This window comes from Pristiophorus japonicus, chromosome 2 (assembly GCF_044704955.1).
Source record: "Pristiophorus japonicus isolate sPriJap1 chromosome 2, sPriJap1.hap1, whole genome shotgun sequence".
NCBI classification, from domain to species: Eukaryota; Metazoa; Chordata; class Chondrichthyes; family Pristiophoridae; genus Pristiophorus; species Pristiophorus japonicus.
Window position 1 is genome coordinate 38,674,443 of NC_091978.1, and position 14,793 is coordinate 38,689,235.

The 14,793-nt window shown below is 44.8% G+C and overlaps 1 long non-coding RNA gene across 2 annotated transcripts in view; it reads right to left on the reverse strand.

Moving 5' to 3' along the window:
- The window catches only part of LOC139229973 (uncharacterized), a 41,769-nt gene extending 27,768 nt beyond the window's left edge, over window positions 1-14,001 (reverse strand). The window contains exons 1-3 of one of the 2 annotated variants that reach the window (XR_011587870.1): window positions 13,628-14,001; window positions 8,612-8,692; window positions 5,868-5,911 (exon numbers count right to left, since the gene is read on the reverse strand). This is a non-coding gene — a long non-coding RNA (uncharacterized lncRNA). Of the gene's footprint in view, window positions 1-5,867; window positions 5,912-8,611; window positions 8,693-13,627 lie in introns of those variants that run through there. The other variant, XR_011587871.1, reaches the window with a different exon arrangement.
- Between the last annotated feature and the right edge of the window lie 792 nt (window positions 14,002-14,793).

The following is a 14,793-nucleotide window of genomic DNA, read 5'->3' on the forward strand; positions in this document are numbered from 1 at the left end:
TTGACTAGAATTTGTGCTGCAGTGTACTTTAATAGCCCAATGGAGTGTTAGTTCCTTCTGAGTCCTCAGAGCTGAAGGAAGTGTGTTTATTGCTACCACAGTTACCCACTAACCTTTTGGCTGTTCCTACAGCAGCTTTTGTTGCCTTTAGCTGAGCCTGATATCAATCCCTAATCTCCTGGGAGTTATTTTCTTTTAATTTGGAAAAACATTTTTGTCCTTGCAAGAGAGTAGTACTCGTTCTGTGTACATTCCTCCCAAGTATTGGAGCTATAATTACATAGAATATACAGCAAGGCACAGGCCATTTGGCCTAAAGAGTCTGTGCTGGCGTTTGCACTCCACATGAGTCTCCTCCCATTCCATCTGCCTCATCGCAGCCTCTCAGCATATCTTTCAAATCCCTCTTCTCTCATGAACTCAGCGGTGCTGGGACCCCAACTATTTACAATCTATATTAACGACTTGGAAGAAGGGACTGAGTGTAACGTAGCCAAGTTTGCTGACGATACAAAGATGGGAGGAAAAGTGTGAGGAGGACCCAAAATATCTGCAAAAGAATATAGACAGGCTAAGTGAGTGGGCAAAAATTTGGCAGATAGAGTATAATGTTGGAAAGTGTGAAGTCATGCACTTTGGCAGAAAAAATCAAAGAGCAAGTTATTATTTAAATGGAGAAAGATTGCAAAGTGCCACAGTACAGCGGGACCTGGGCGTACTTGTGCATGAAACACAAAAGGATATATGCAGGTACAGCAAGTGATCAGGAAGGCCAATGGTATCTTGGCCTTTATTGCAAAGGGGATGGAGTATAAAAGCAGGGAAGTCTTGCTACAGCTATACAAGGTATTGGTGAGGTCACACCTGGAATACTGCATGCAGTTTTGGTTTCCATATTTACGAAAGGATATACTTGTTTTGGAGGCAGTTCAGAGAAGGTTCACTAGGCTGATTCCGGGGATGAGGGGGTTCACTTATGAGGAAAGGTTGAGTAGGTTGGGCCTCTACTCATTGGAGTTCAGAAGAATGAGAGGTGATCTTATCGCAACGTGTAAGATTATGATGGGGCTTGACAAGGTGAATGCAGAGAAGATGTTTCCACTGATACGGGAGACTAGAACTAGAGGGCATGATCTTAGAATAAGGGGCCGTCCATTTAAAACAGAGATGAGGAGGAATTTTTTCTCTCAGAGAGTTGTGAATCTGTGGAATTGGCTGCCTCAGAGAGCAGTGGAAGCTGGGACATTGAATAAATTTAAGACAGTAATAGACAGTTTCTTAAACGATAAGGGGATAAGGGATTATGGGGAGCGGGCGGGGAAGTGGAGCTGAGTCCATGATCAGATCAGCTATGAACTTATTGAATGGTAGAGCAGGCTCGAAGGGCTCCTATTTCTTATGTTCTTATGTTCTTATATACTCATCTAGTTTCTTGTTCAAAGCTTCTAAGCTATTTGCCTCAACCACTTCCTGTGGTAGCACGTTCCACATTCCAACCATGCTCTGAGTAATGAAATTTCTCCTTATTTCCCTCTTGGAGTTATTAGTAACTATCTTGTATTTATGGCCCCTAGTTTTGGATTCTCCCACAATTGGAAATGTTCTCTCCACATCGATCACAAAGTTTAAGACCTCTATCAGGTCACCTTTAAGTTTTCTCTGTTCTAAAGACAATAACCCCAACTGTTCCAATCTTTCCCAATAACTCTAATCTCTTAGTTCTGGTACCAACCTTGTAAATCGTTTTTGTACTTTCTCCAGTGCTTCTATGTCCTTTTTATAGTATGGAGACCAGAACTGTGCACAATACTATAAGTGCGGCCTGACTAGAGTTCTATACAAGTTTAACAAAATTTTTAGTATCACAGTTTAGTAAGCACTTAATATATAATGATATATTTTGCACTCATACTAAACAAGTACAGTCCCCGCCGTTTGTTGCGAACGTGATTCGTCCGCTAAAAATGTTGGATGGTTGTGATATATTCACAGAGCACAAGCACACACAGCTTCTAACATGGCAGGCAGCTCTGTCAGAAGCCTCCGGAACATGCCTACACAATACGTCCACATCCACAGCATGGAGCTACAAACATTTTAAACTTACAGACATTACACTTTTCCCTCCTTAATGAAGAAGTTATTATAACAAACATCATACATAACTTGCATGTTTATACATAAAATAGGATATAGACTTATTTTTTTTCTACATTTGCAAATTTAACTTAACCACTTGTTTTCTGTTTCGAACAGAACCTTCCAAACATGGTCTCGAATCTAAACTCATTCGAGGCTCACCCTGAGGAATGTTTTCCTCCACGGAATTTCCTTGATTTTCATTTGAACTCACTCTAACTTCAGGCTGTTTGTTTTCCTGACTCGGACTCAGACTTTCATTCTGATTCTCTCCTGGATTTGTTTCCAGTACAGTGGATGTAGGATATGCTACTGGTGTATCAAAACTATCTGATGAGTCAGAAATAATTGAAGCATTCCCACCTTCAACTCCTTCCACGTCTGTAGGTAAAATATGATCAATATGAACAAACCTAACCTGTCCATTATCAAACATCTTGAACAAATATGTGCGAGGACCACGTATCTTCACCACTCTTCCTCGTAACCACTTTAATCATTTATGGTGATGGTTCTTCACTCTCACCTTCTGGTTTAATTTCACACTTCTCTCTTTTACTCGACCTCTATAATGATTCTCTCAATTGTGTTTCTTCTATGGACTGTGCCAAATTTGATTTTAACAACGAGAATCTGGTTCGTGGCTGTCGTTTGAGAAACAATTCTGCTGGTGTTCTACCAGAAGTTGTATGAGGAGTATTACGATATGTAATTAGAAAATTAGCCAATTTGTGATCCAATGACAACCGTCGCTTCTTTCGATTTGGATCTAACATTTGTTTTATGAGGGCAAGTTTTTACAATTTGTACAGTGCCCTCTGCTGCATCGTTCGAGGCAGGGTGGTATGGTGGAACCTTGGTATGTTTCACACCATTTTTGCTCGTGAACTGTGCAACTTCTTCGGAACGAAATTGTGGTCTATTATCCAAAACAATTTCTTCTGGGAAGCCAAATGAAGAAAATAAATTTCGCAAAATGTCCAATGTTTTACTTGTTGTTATTTTCCACATTGGAAACACCTCGACCCACTTCGAATGGCTATCAATCACAATGAACAATTGTTGTCCTTCTAACTCAGCAAAATCAATATGTAGCCTTTGCCATTTCCATGGCTGTAATGGTACTGATGGTGGTTGCTTGCTTACCGCTTGACATGTCGTACACTAACTCACGATGTACTCTATATCTTTATCAAGACCTGGCCACCATAAATAACTGCGTGAAAAACTCTTGGTCAAGCACATTCCCAGGTGCTGGTCATGGAGGTCTGCTAATAATTTGGACTTTAATTTATTTGGAATAACCACTCTTGCACCCCACATGTTACAATCTTTATCGACTGATAATTCATTCCTTCGAATGAAGAATGGATGAATATCCTTGTCTGATACCTGAGTTGGCCATCCATTTGTAATATAATCATACACCTTTGACATCACTGGGTCACATTTAGTTGCTCTACCAATCTCTTCAGCTGTAACTGGCAGTTCATCAATGTATGAAAAATAAAATGAAACACTTCTTCCCTATTGGGTGTAGCTTGTGATGGGGAAGGCAATCTAGACATTGCATCAGCATTACTGTGATCAGCTGATTGTCTGTATTCAATTTCAGATATATATGCTGACAAAATCAAAGTCCATCTCTGCATTTGGGCTGCAACTAATGTTGGAACTGGGGACTTTGGGTGGAGGATTGCTATTAGGGGTTTATGGTCCGTTACAATGGTAAATTTACGACCATACAAGTATTTGTGGAACTTCTTGACCCCAAAAATTAATGCCAAAGCTTCCCTTTCAATTTGCGCATAATTACTCTCACTGACACTAAGAGTGCGTGAAGCAAAAGCAATTGCTCTCTCCTTCCCACTATGTGATACATGAGAGATCACTGCCCCAACTCCATATGGAGAGGCATCACATGCTAGCTTAATCTCCTTTGATATGTCATAGTGAACTAACATGGTGCTCTCTACCAATTTGCTTTTACACTCCTTAAATGCTGTATTGCATTCTTCTGACCACTTCCAATGGACCTGTTTTTTCAATAGTTCATTCAGTGGATGTAATACTGTAGCCAAATTTGGTAGGAACTTCCCATAATAGTTCAAAAAACCCAAGAATGAATGAAGTTCAGTGACATTCCTGGGAGTGGGTGCATTTCTAATTGCATCCAGCTTTCCCATGGTTGGATGTAAACCATCTTTGTCTACTCTATACCCTAAGAACTCCACTGAGTTTTTAAATAACTCATACTTATGAGCAGACACTCGTACTCTGTGCTTCTCTAGCCGTTTGAGGACTTCATTCAATATGTTATTATGAATTTGCCTGTTTGGTGCTGAAATTAGTATGTAATCCAATTAACATACTACCTCTTCAATACCTTGCAAAATCTGGTTCATCACCCCTTGGAATATGGCAGGAGCGGAAAACACTCCAAACGGTAGCCTATTAAATTGATATAGGCCTAGATGAGTATTTATAGTCAAGCATGACTTGGACTCCTCATCTAGTTCAAGCTGTAACTGGATTCGTAAGATCCAGTTTTGAGAAGATCTGACCACCTGTCAGTGTTGTGAACAAATCTTCTATATTTGGCAATGTATTGGGGACATTACCCTCTAGAACCTGGTTTACGGTTACTTTATAATCACCACACAATCTTACCTTACCATCAGACTTAGGTACAACAACAATGGATGTAGCCCAATTACATAGATCTATCTTACAAATAATGTTCTCAGTCTCTAGTCTTTTGAGTTCTTGCTCAACTTTCTCCTGGAGTGCATATGGTACGGAACGTGTCTTGTAGTAAACCGATCTAGCGTCCTTCTGTACCCTGACACTCACCATGAAGCCTTGGATCGGACTGCCCATTTCCCAGAACACCTTCGGATACTTCTTGATAACCTCATCCGTTGATGCAAATCTCGCTTCCACACAGAAAATCACACTCCAATCCAGCTTCAGTGAGCTCAACCAATTTCTTCCTAGTAAGGCAGACTTGTCTCCCTTCACTACTATTAGAGGCAAGTTCTGAAATTGATCTTTATATTTCACTGGTACGATGATACGACCTGCCACAGGAATTTTCTCTCCCGAGTAGCCTCGCAGCTCCATCTTTGATTTCTCCAACTGGAAATCACGCAATTTGTCGAGGTATAGCATCTCCGGTACTACACTCACAGATGCACCTGTGTCGATTTCCATTGATATCTTGAATCCCACAACATCTATGTGGATTTTGATACTTTCCGAATCGCTGTCTGTTAATTTCATGCTCCTGATGACGTGTAACTCTAACATCTCCTCGTCCTGTTGTTGTTCTTCTATGCTATGTAGTCTGGGGATTTCTACTCATAGCTTTGAACGATGGACTCAGCTTTGAAAGCTGGTTTACCCTTCAGTCGGCATGCTTTCGCAAAATGCCCAGTCTTTCTGCAGAAGAAACACTCTGCCTTCAGACATGGACAACTTTGTTCCAGGCACCTGTAGCACGACTTCGATGCTCTGTTAGAATTTCCAGTTTCTGAGACTTTGGGCCCCCACTGACTTTGACTTTGAACCTGCAGGCGATTTACCTTGGTTGACTGACGACCGTAATTATTATGAAATTCTCGGGAATATTGATCGGCCATGCCCATCGACCTCGCTGTCTGACAAGCAAGCTCAAAAGTCAAGTCATCCATCGTCAATAACTTTCTTCTGATCGCATAATTTTTCACCCCAAAAACAAAACGATCCCCGCAATGCTCGGTTTTGAAAGTTTCTGAAATTACAGTGAATAGATAGCTTTTTTAATGCTACAATATAATCATTGATACTTTCATCAGTCTTTTGATTTCGTATCACGAAACGATAGCTTTCAGCAATTTCTAATGGTTTGGGGTTATAGTGCTGCTCCAGTTTTGTTAAAATCTCTTTAAGCGTTGTGTCCTTTGGCTCGTCAGGCACAAGCAGATTTACCAGAGATTCAAACAATTCCAGTCCAGCTTCCGATAAGAAAATCGCTCTCGTACGTTCCAATATCGCCTGTTTCTGGACTGCATTGTCCGGAACTTCAATTATGTTATTTGCAGTGAAATACATTTCTAGCCGATCCACATATGCTTTAAAACATTCCCAGTCGTGTCTATATTCCCCCAAATGTCCCATTACACCCTCGGGTGCTGCCATTTTAATTTCTAGCTGTTCACACAGTGTGCTGTATTTTACCTAGGATTTTGTAACTTTTTCCAAAGACACAAACTTCCAAAGTCTCTCTGTCGGCTGGCTGAATCCTTCACCAACAAAATTTCAGCTTTAAATCATACGAAAAATCCCATCCTCGTTGCCAAATGTGATATATTCACAGAACACAAGCACACACAGCTGCTAACATGGCAGGCAGCTCTGTCGGAAGCCTCCGGAACATGCCTGGTTCTGTTTATTATTAACTCTGTAGTTGCAGTACAAAATACTTTCACATCCACAGTGTGGAGCTACAAACATTACAAGCTCACAGACCTTACACTGGTAAAACCAACATTAGCCTCGGGCAACCTCCAGAGGATTCAGGAGTGTATTAGAAGGTTACAAAGCTAATGCAAATCCAAGTAATCCATAGCATTGTGTCCCGCCCATGAGTCAGGTTCTGTTCCGATGAACCAGTTTCTTTCCTATACTGACGATCTGCTGGTGTCTGTTGCTGGAGGAGGATTTCAGAGGGCACTTCGAATCCGCCTGTCAGTTTCCGCCAGTTTCAACTTACTGTGTCAGTTTTTCATGAAGTGTTTTTCGGAGCCTTTTCATTCCACCAAAGTAGTTTCTCTGCCCCGGTTTGATGTTGGATGAGATTGACCAGCTAATATTGAAGAATTGCTCAATATAGCCAGTGCACTTCATGCCTAGCAACGGAGCCTTTATAATTGATTTCTATGGTGATGGAAATGGTTCTGGAAAATTGCCCGTTAAAGAAAGACTTGCATTTCTATAGCACCTTTCACGACCACTGGACGTCTCAAAGCGTTTTACTTTTTTTGAAGTGTCGTCACTGTTGTAATGTGGGAAACGCGGCAGTCAATTTGCGCACAGCAAACTCCCGCAAACAGCAATGTGATAATGACCAGATAATCTGTATTTTAGTGATGTTGATTGAGCGATAGATATTGACCAGTAACACCGAGGATAACTCCCCTGCTCTTCGTTGAAATAATGCCATAGGATCTTTTATGTCCAGCTGAGAGAGCAGACGGGACCTTGGTTTAATGTCTCATCCAAAAGACAGCCCTTCCGACAGTGCAGCACTCCCTCAGCACTGCACTGGAGTGTCAGCCTAGATTTTTGTGCTCAAGTCTCTGAAGTCGGACTTGAACCCACAACTTTCTGACGCAGAGACGAGAGTGCTACCCACTGAGCCACAGCTGACACACAATAAACAGTTACCCGCCATAAGCTTGAGCAGTATAAGTGGTAGGGTACATTATAAAGAAAATTGCTTATATAATGCAAGTGCCCAACAATAAGAACTTGCTTTTATATAGAACCTTTCACAACCTCGGGATGTCCCAAAGCGCTCAAACATAAATGAACAGAAATGGTAAAAATCTGCACATTATTTAGTTGACCCATGATTCCGATTAGTTTTGAACACCTGGAAAGTTGCATTAGGATCATCGGCAACTTTGGGGGAGAATTATAGAAGCACAATTGGCATTGGGTCATCATTCAACCAATAGTGGACAGAACGGAAATTTCTAAAAGTTAAAAAAAGGTCAATTTTTCCTCGTTTATTTCTGTAGTGAGACTTGGAGGCACTTGTTACTACTTAGAATGGCCACAGGCAGGAAAGGAAAAGTCTGAATCCAGATATGATCCCTTCTCCTTTCTTTGGCCCTGTCTTAATCCAGGGTTTGTTTTCATTTGTTCTGGGATGTCGGTAACTCTGGCAAAGCCCCATATACTGTGCAGGGAAGGTAGGTTGCGGCCTTCTATAGCCATCCTTTCTAGAGCACTTCAGAGGATATTAAGGCCCTGAAGTTGACAAGGGGTGGGTTTGGTAAGAGATGGGATGGGGCGGGGGGTGGGGGGGGGGGGGGGGGGCGGGAGGCAGTTGGGTTTCAGACCGGAAACAAGTGAATCTGTTTTTCCCCACCCAGAAGTCAGCCTGATTGACAGGCTTGGCTTCCTGTCAGGCAGGAGCACTCCGGAGCAGGCCGCAGCCCAGGTAAGGAGCCTGCAGCTGCTACTGGGAGCGTGGGAGTGGTCCCATCCCTGAACCCCAAGGGTTGGGTCTGATCTCTGACCCTGGGGTGAATTCTGTCTTTGATCGAGAGGGAGGGGATGTCTTTGAATGGGGGGAAGAATGGGCGGGGTTTCGATCCCAGGGAAGAAGGTAAGCTTGGGTGGTGGGGCGGGGGCGTGTGGTGGGGGGGTGGGAGGGAATCCTCCTGCTCCCCCGACCTACAAGCAGTGCTGTTAAGCCACTTACCCTTTCCCCGAAGCTGTCGTCGCCTCCCTTTAGCTGCCGGATGTTGTGAGGCCAGGGAAACCCAGCCGGCCAGAGTTATTCCTGTAAGACAGGTTAAATGTGAGGCCAACAGCCTCATTATAATATTTAAATGAGCAACCCACCTCTTGGGAGCGGGTTTACTGCCTGCCCCCTGTCCCGCCTCCGTTAAACCCGGAAGTGGACGAGGCTGGAGTCAGGTTTGAGATGAAATTTTTTTTAACCTTCTCACCCAGCCCTAACCCACCTATTTGCAGGGGCTAAAATGACCCCCGTATGATTCAACCATAGAACGTTGGCCTGGAGTCACATGGGGATAGACGACCGACCCGCTCTCGCACCTTCGACCCACAATCTCTCCGGGCCTCCCTACCAAGTGCACCCTGACCCTCAATCCTCTGCCAGGCCTGCCATCTCTCTGAGCCCCACCAACCCATAATCTCTCCTACTCGCCTCTCTGCTCCCTGGCTGTGCGGCCTGGTGCCACAAGCCTACCCGCCTGACTGACAGCCAGCTTATCAATCTGGCTGGCTGCAGCTAGGAAATGGAGCCCAAATCTGGTAATCAGGTCAGCCCTGAGCGCGAAATCACCCCACCGCACCCCTCCCCCCTCCACCCCCCCACCTCGCTCCCTTGCCGCCTCCCTATAATTATCGGGCCATACCATCCAGTATCATAACCGCGACACTACTGTACCCTTATAGCTTTGGAGGTACAAAATGGCAGCAATCCTAAACAAGCAGCTATAATTGTACGGCATGATTGCAAAATATAGCCATGAAGCATAATTGTTACTTTGCTTTGGCAGTATGTAATTTTGAAGTGGTAAACTGCGCTGAGATTTTTCTGATGTTAAGAACTTAAGAATTAGGAACAGGAGTAGGCCATCTAGCCCCTCGAGCCTGCTCTGCCATTCAATAAGATCACGGCTGATCTGGTCGTGGACTCAGCTCCACTTACCCGCCCTCTCCCCGTAACCCTTAATTCCCTTATTGGTTAAAAATCTATCTATCTTTGACTTGAAAACATTCAATGAGCCAGCCTCAACTGCTTCCTTGGGCAGAGAATTCCACAGATTCACAACCCTCTGGGAGAAGAAATTCCTTCTCAACTCGGTTTTAAATTGGCTCCCCCGTATTTTGAGGCTGTGCCCCCTAGTTCTAGTCTCCCCTACCAATGGAAACAACCTCTCTGCCTCTATCTTGTCTATCCCTTTCATGATTTTAAATGTTTCTATAAGATCACCCCTCATCCTTCTGAACTCCAAGGAGTAAAGACCCAGTCTACTCAATCTATCATCATAAGTTAACCCCCTCATTTCTGGAATCAGCCTAGTGAATCGTCTCTGTACCCCTTCCAAAGCTAGTATATCCTTCCTTAAGTAAGGTGACCAAAACTGCACGCAGTACTGCAGGTGCGGCCTTACCAATACCTTATACAGTTGCAGCAACACCTCCCTGCTTTTGTACTCCATCCCTTTCGCAATGAAGGCCAACATTCCATTTGCCTTCCTGATTACCTGCTGCACCTGCAAACTAACCTTTTGGGATTTCTGCACAAGGACCCCCAGGTCCCTCTGCACCACAGCATGTTGTAATTTCTCCCCATTCAAATAATATTCCCTCTTACTGTTTTTTTTCCCCCAAGGTGGATGACCTCACATTTTCCGACATTGTATTCCATCTGCCAAACCTTAGCCCATTCGCTTAACCTATCCAAATCTCCTTGTAACCTCTCTGAATCCTCTACACAACCCGCTTTCCCACTAATCTTAGAGCCATCTGCAAATTTTGTTGCACTACACTCTGTCCCCTCTTCTAGGTCATCAATGTATATTGTAAACAGTTGTGGTCCCAGCACTGATCCCTGTGGCACACCACTAACCACTGATTTCCAACCGGAAAAGGACCCATTTATCCCGACTCTCTGCTTTCTGTTAGCCAGCCAATTCTCTATCCATGCTAATACATTTCCTCTGACTCCGCGTACCTTTATCTTCTGCAGTAACCTTTTGTGTGGCACCTTATCGAATGCCTTTTGGAAATCTAAATACACCACATCCATCGGTACACCTCTATCCACCATGCTCGTTATATTCTCAAAGAATTCCAGTAAGTTAGTTGGACATGATTTCCCTTTCATGAATCCATGCTGCGTCTGCTTGATTGCACTATTCCTATCCAGATGTCCCGCTATTTCTTCCTTAATGATAGTTTCAAGCATTTTCCCCACTACAGATGTTAAACTAACCAGCCTATAGTTACCTTCCTTTTGCCTGCCCCCTTTTTTAAACAGAGGCGTTACATTAGCTGCTCTCCAATCTGCTGGTACCTCCCCAGAGTCCAGAGAATTTTGGTAGATTATAACAAATGCATCTGCTATAACTTCTGCCATCTTTAATATCCTGGGATGCATTTCATCAGGACCAGGGGACTTGTCTACCTTCAATCCCATTAGTCTTTCCAGCACTACCTCCCTAGTGATAGTGATCATCTCAAGGTCCTCCCTTCCCACATTCCTATGACCAGCAATTTTTGGCATGGTTTTTGTGTCTTCCACTGTGAAGACGGAAGCAAAATAATTGTTTAAGGTCTCAGCCATTTCCACATTTCCCATTATTAAATCACCCTTCTCATCTTCTAAGGGACCAACATTTAATTTAGTCACTCTTTTCCGTTTTTATATCTGTAAAGATTTTACTATCTGTTTTTATGTTTTGCGCAAGTTTACCTTCATAATTTATCTTCCCTTTCTTTATTGCTTTTTTAGTCATTCTTTGCTGTTGCTTAAAATCTTCCCAATCCTCTAGTTTCCCACTAACCTTGGCCACCTTATACGCATTGGTCTTTGATTTGATACTTTCCTTTATTTCCTTGGTTATCCACGGCTGGTTATCTCTTCTCTTGCCGCCCTTCTTTTTCACTGGAATATATTTTTGTTGCGCATTATGAAAGAGCTCCTTAAAAGTCCTCCACTGTTCCTCAATTGTGCCACTGTTTAGTCCTTGTTTCCAGTCTACTTTAGCCAACTCTGCCCTCATCCCACTGTCGTCCCCTTTGTTTAAGCATAGTACTCTCGTTTCTGACACAACTTCCTCATCCTCAATCTGTATTACAAATTTAACCATATTGTGATCACTCATTCCGAGAGGATCTTTTACGAGGAGATCGTTTATTTTTCCTGTCTCGTTACACAGGACCAGATCCAAAATGGCTTGCTCCCTTGTAGGTTCTGTTACATACTGTTCTAAGAAACAATCCCGTATGCATTCTATGAATTCCTCCTCCAGGCTACCCCCTGCGATTTGATTTGACCAATCGATATGTAGGTTAAAATCCCCCATAACTACTGCCGTTCCTTTTTCACATGCCTCCATTATTCCCTTGATTATTGCCCACCCCACCGTGAAGTTATTATTTGGGGGCCTATAAACTACGCCCACCAGTGACTTTTTCCCCTTACTATCTCTAATCTCCACCCACAATGATTCAACATTTTGTTCATTGGAGCCAATATCATCCCTCACAACTACCCTGATATCATCCCTTATTAACAGAGCTACCCCACCTCCCTTCCCTTCCTGCCTATCTTTCCGAATCGTCAGATACACCTGTACGTTTAACTCCCAGTCCTGGCCACCTTGCAACCATGTCTCTGTAATGGCTACCAAATCATACTCATTTGTAATGATTTGTGCCGTCAACTCATTTACTTTATTTCTAATGCTGCGTGCATTTAGGTAGAGTGTTTTCATCCTAGTTTTTAAACCATGATTTTTAGTTTTTACCCCTCCTGCAGCCCTTTTATATTCAGTGGTCCTTTTTGTTTCTTGCCTTGGGTTTCTCTGCCCTCCACTTTTACTCATCTCTTTTCTGTCTTTTGTTTTTGTCTCCTTTTTGTTTCCCTCTGTCTCCCTGTATTGGTTCCCATCCCCCTGCCATATTAGTTTAACTCCTCACCAACAGCACGAGCAAACACTCCCCCTAGGACATTGGTTCCGTTCCTGCCCAAGTGCAGACCATCCGGTTTGTACTGGTCCCACCTGCCCCAGAACCTGTTCCAATGCCCCACAAATTTGAATTCCTCCCTGCTGCACCACTGCTCAAGCCACGTATTCATCTGTGCTATCCTGCGATTCCTACTCTGACTAGCATGTGGCACTGGTAGCAATCCCGAGATTACTACTTTTGAGGTCCTACTTTTTAATTTAACTCCTAGCTCCTTAAATTCGTCTCGTAGGACCTTATCCCTTTTTTTACCTATGTCGTTGGTACCAATGTGCACCACGACAACTGGCTGTTCTCCCTCCCTTTTCAGAATGTCCTGCACTCGCTCGGAGACATCCTTGACCCTTGCACCAGGGAGGCAACATACCATCCTGGACTCTCGATTGCGGCCGCAGAAACGCCTATCTATTCCCCTCACCATTGAATCCCCTATCACTATCGCTCTCCCACTCTTTTTTATGCCCTCCTGTACAACAGAGCCAGCCACGGTGCCATGAACTTGGCTGCTGTTGCTCTCCCCTAATGAGTCATCTCCCTCAACAGCACTCAAAACAGTGTATCTGTTTTGCAGGGGGATGACCACAGGGGACCCCTGCACTATCTTCTTTGTACTACTCTTCCTGCTGGTCTTCCATTCCCTAGCTGGCTGTGGATCCTTCTCATGCGGTAAGACCAACTCACTACACGTGCCACTTATGTCATTCTCAGCATCGTGGATGCTCCAGAGTGAATCCACCCTCAGCTCCAATTCCGCAACGCGGTCCATCAGGAGATGGAGGCGGATACACCTCTTACACATGTAGTCGTAAGGGACACCGGAAGCGTCCCCGAGTTCCCACATGGCACAGGAGGAGCATATCACGTGACCGATCTCTCCTGCCATGCCTTAATCCTTAGATACCCTTAAATTGGTAATAACAATGCTACAGTTTACTTACTGATATAAAAAGAAAAAGAAAAGCTACTCACCAATCACCAGCCAATCACTTACCCCATTGGCTGTGACGTCACCTTTTGATTCCTTTCTACTTCTTTTTTGCTTTCTCTCCCGCTGTAGCTTTTATAGGCCGCTCCGACACTGCTCCCACCTCTCACCAACTGCCGCTGGCTCTCGAGCTCCCGCTGGGCCTTTATAGGCCGCTCCGACACTGCTCCCACCTCTCACCAACTGCCGCTGGCTCTCGAGCTCCCGCTGGGCCTTTTATAGGCCGCTCTGACACTGCTCCCACCTCTCACCAACTGCCGCTGGCTCTCGAGCTCCCGCTGGGCCTTTTATAGGCCGCTCCGACACTGCTCCCACCTCTCGCCAACTGCCGCTGACTCTCGAGCTCCTGCTGGGCCTTTTATAGGCCGCTCCGACACTGCTCCCGCCTCTCACCAACTGCCGCTGACTCTCGAGCTCCCGCTGGGCCTTTTATAGGCCGCTCCGACACTGCTCCCTCCTCTCACCATCTGCCGCTGACTCTCGAGCTCCCGCTGGGCCTTTTATAGGCCGTTAGGATTGGAAACTCAGACCTTGCTCCAGAAATGGGGCTCCTGGCATTTTAACTCCCAGGCCTCATTTAAATCCCGCCGGCCAACTTCCCGCCAGGAATGGGCAGGAAGTCGGCGTGAAGTGGCTGGAAACCGCATGGCCAGGAGGTGTTCCCCCTGCCCTGCCGACACCAAGTAGACAGCGGGATCGGCCTCAAGGGCTGTATCGGCCTCAAGGGCTGTATCGTGGGGGTCTCGCATTCGGGAAAGGTGTCCATGGCAGGGGAGGCCTAAGCTTTCTTTGTGGGACCCAGAGGTACATTCTTGCTCCTGCAAGGAAAATAAAAGAAAAACATAACCTTTTCTGGCCCTCCCCAGCTCCTCTTCCTAGTGTCTTCGCCCGCTGGGAAAGCTACAGTGACTTCCCTGAATAGGCCACCGGTTGAAATTGCAGTCGTGTCCTGATGTCGATAATGGGACATAATGGGCCGAAAATTGCGGCCTCACCAGGTGCGTACGAAGCGCTCACGCACCCGGCGAGGCCTCGCAAAAGCCGGTTCTCATCGAGCAATGCGCATGTGCCGAGAACCAGCTTTTTCGATCTGTCAAAATTCCTTCGGATAGATCCTACACATCCCCGGGAGAAGGACGTCCACGTGGCAGAGGTCGGGTTATTTGCCCAAT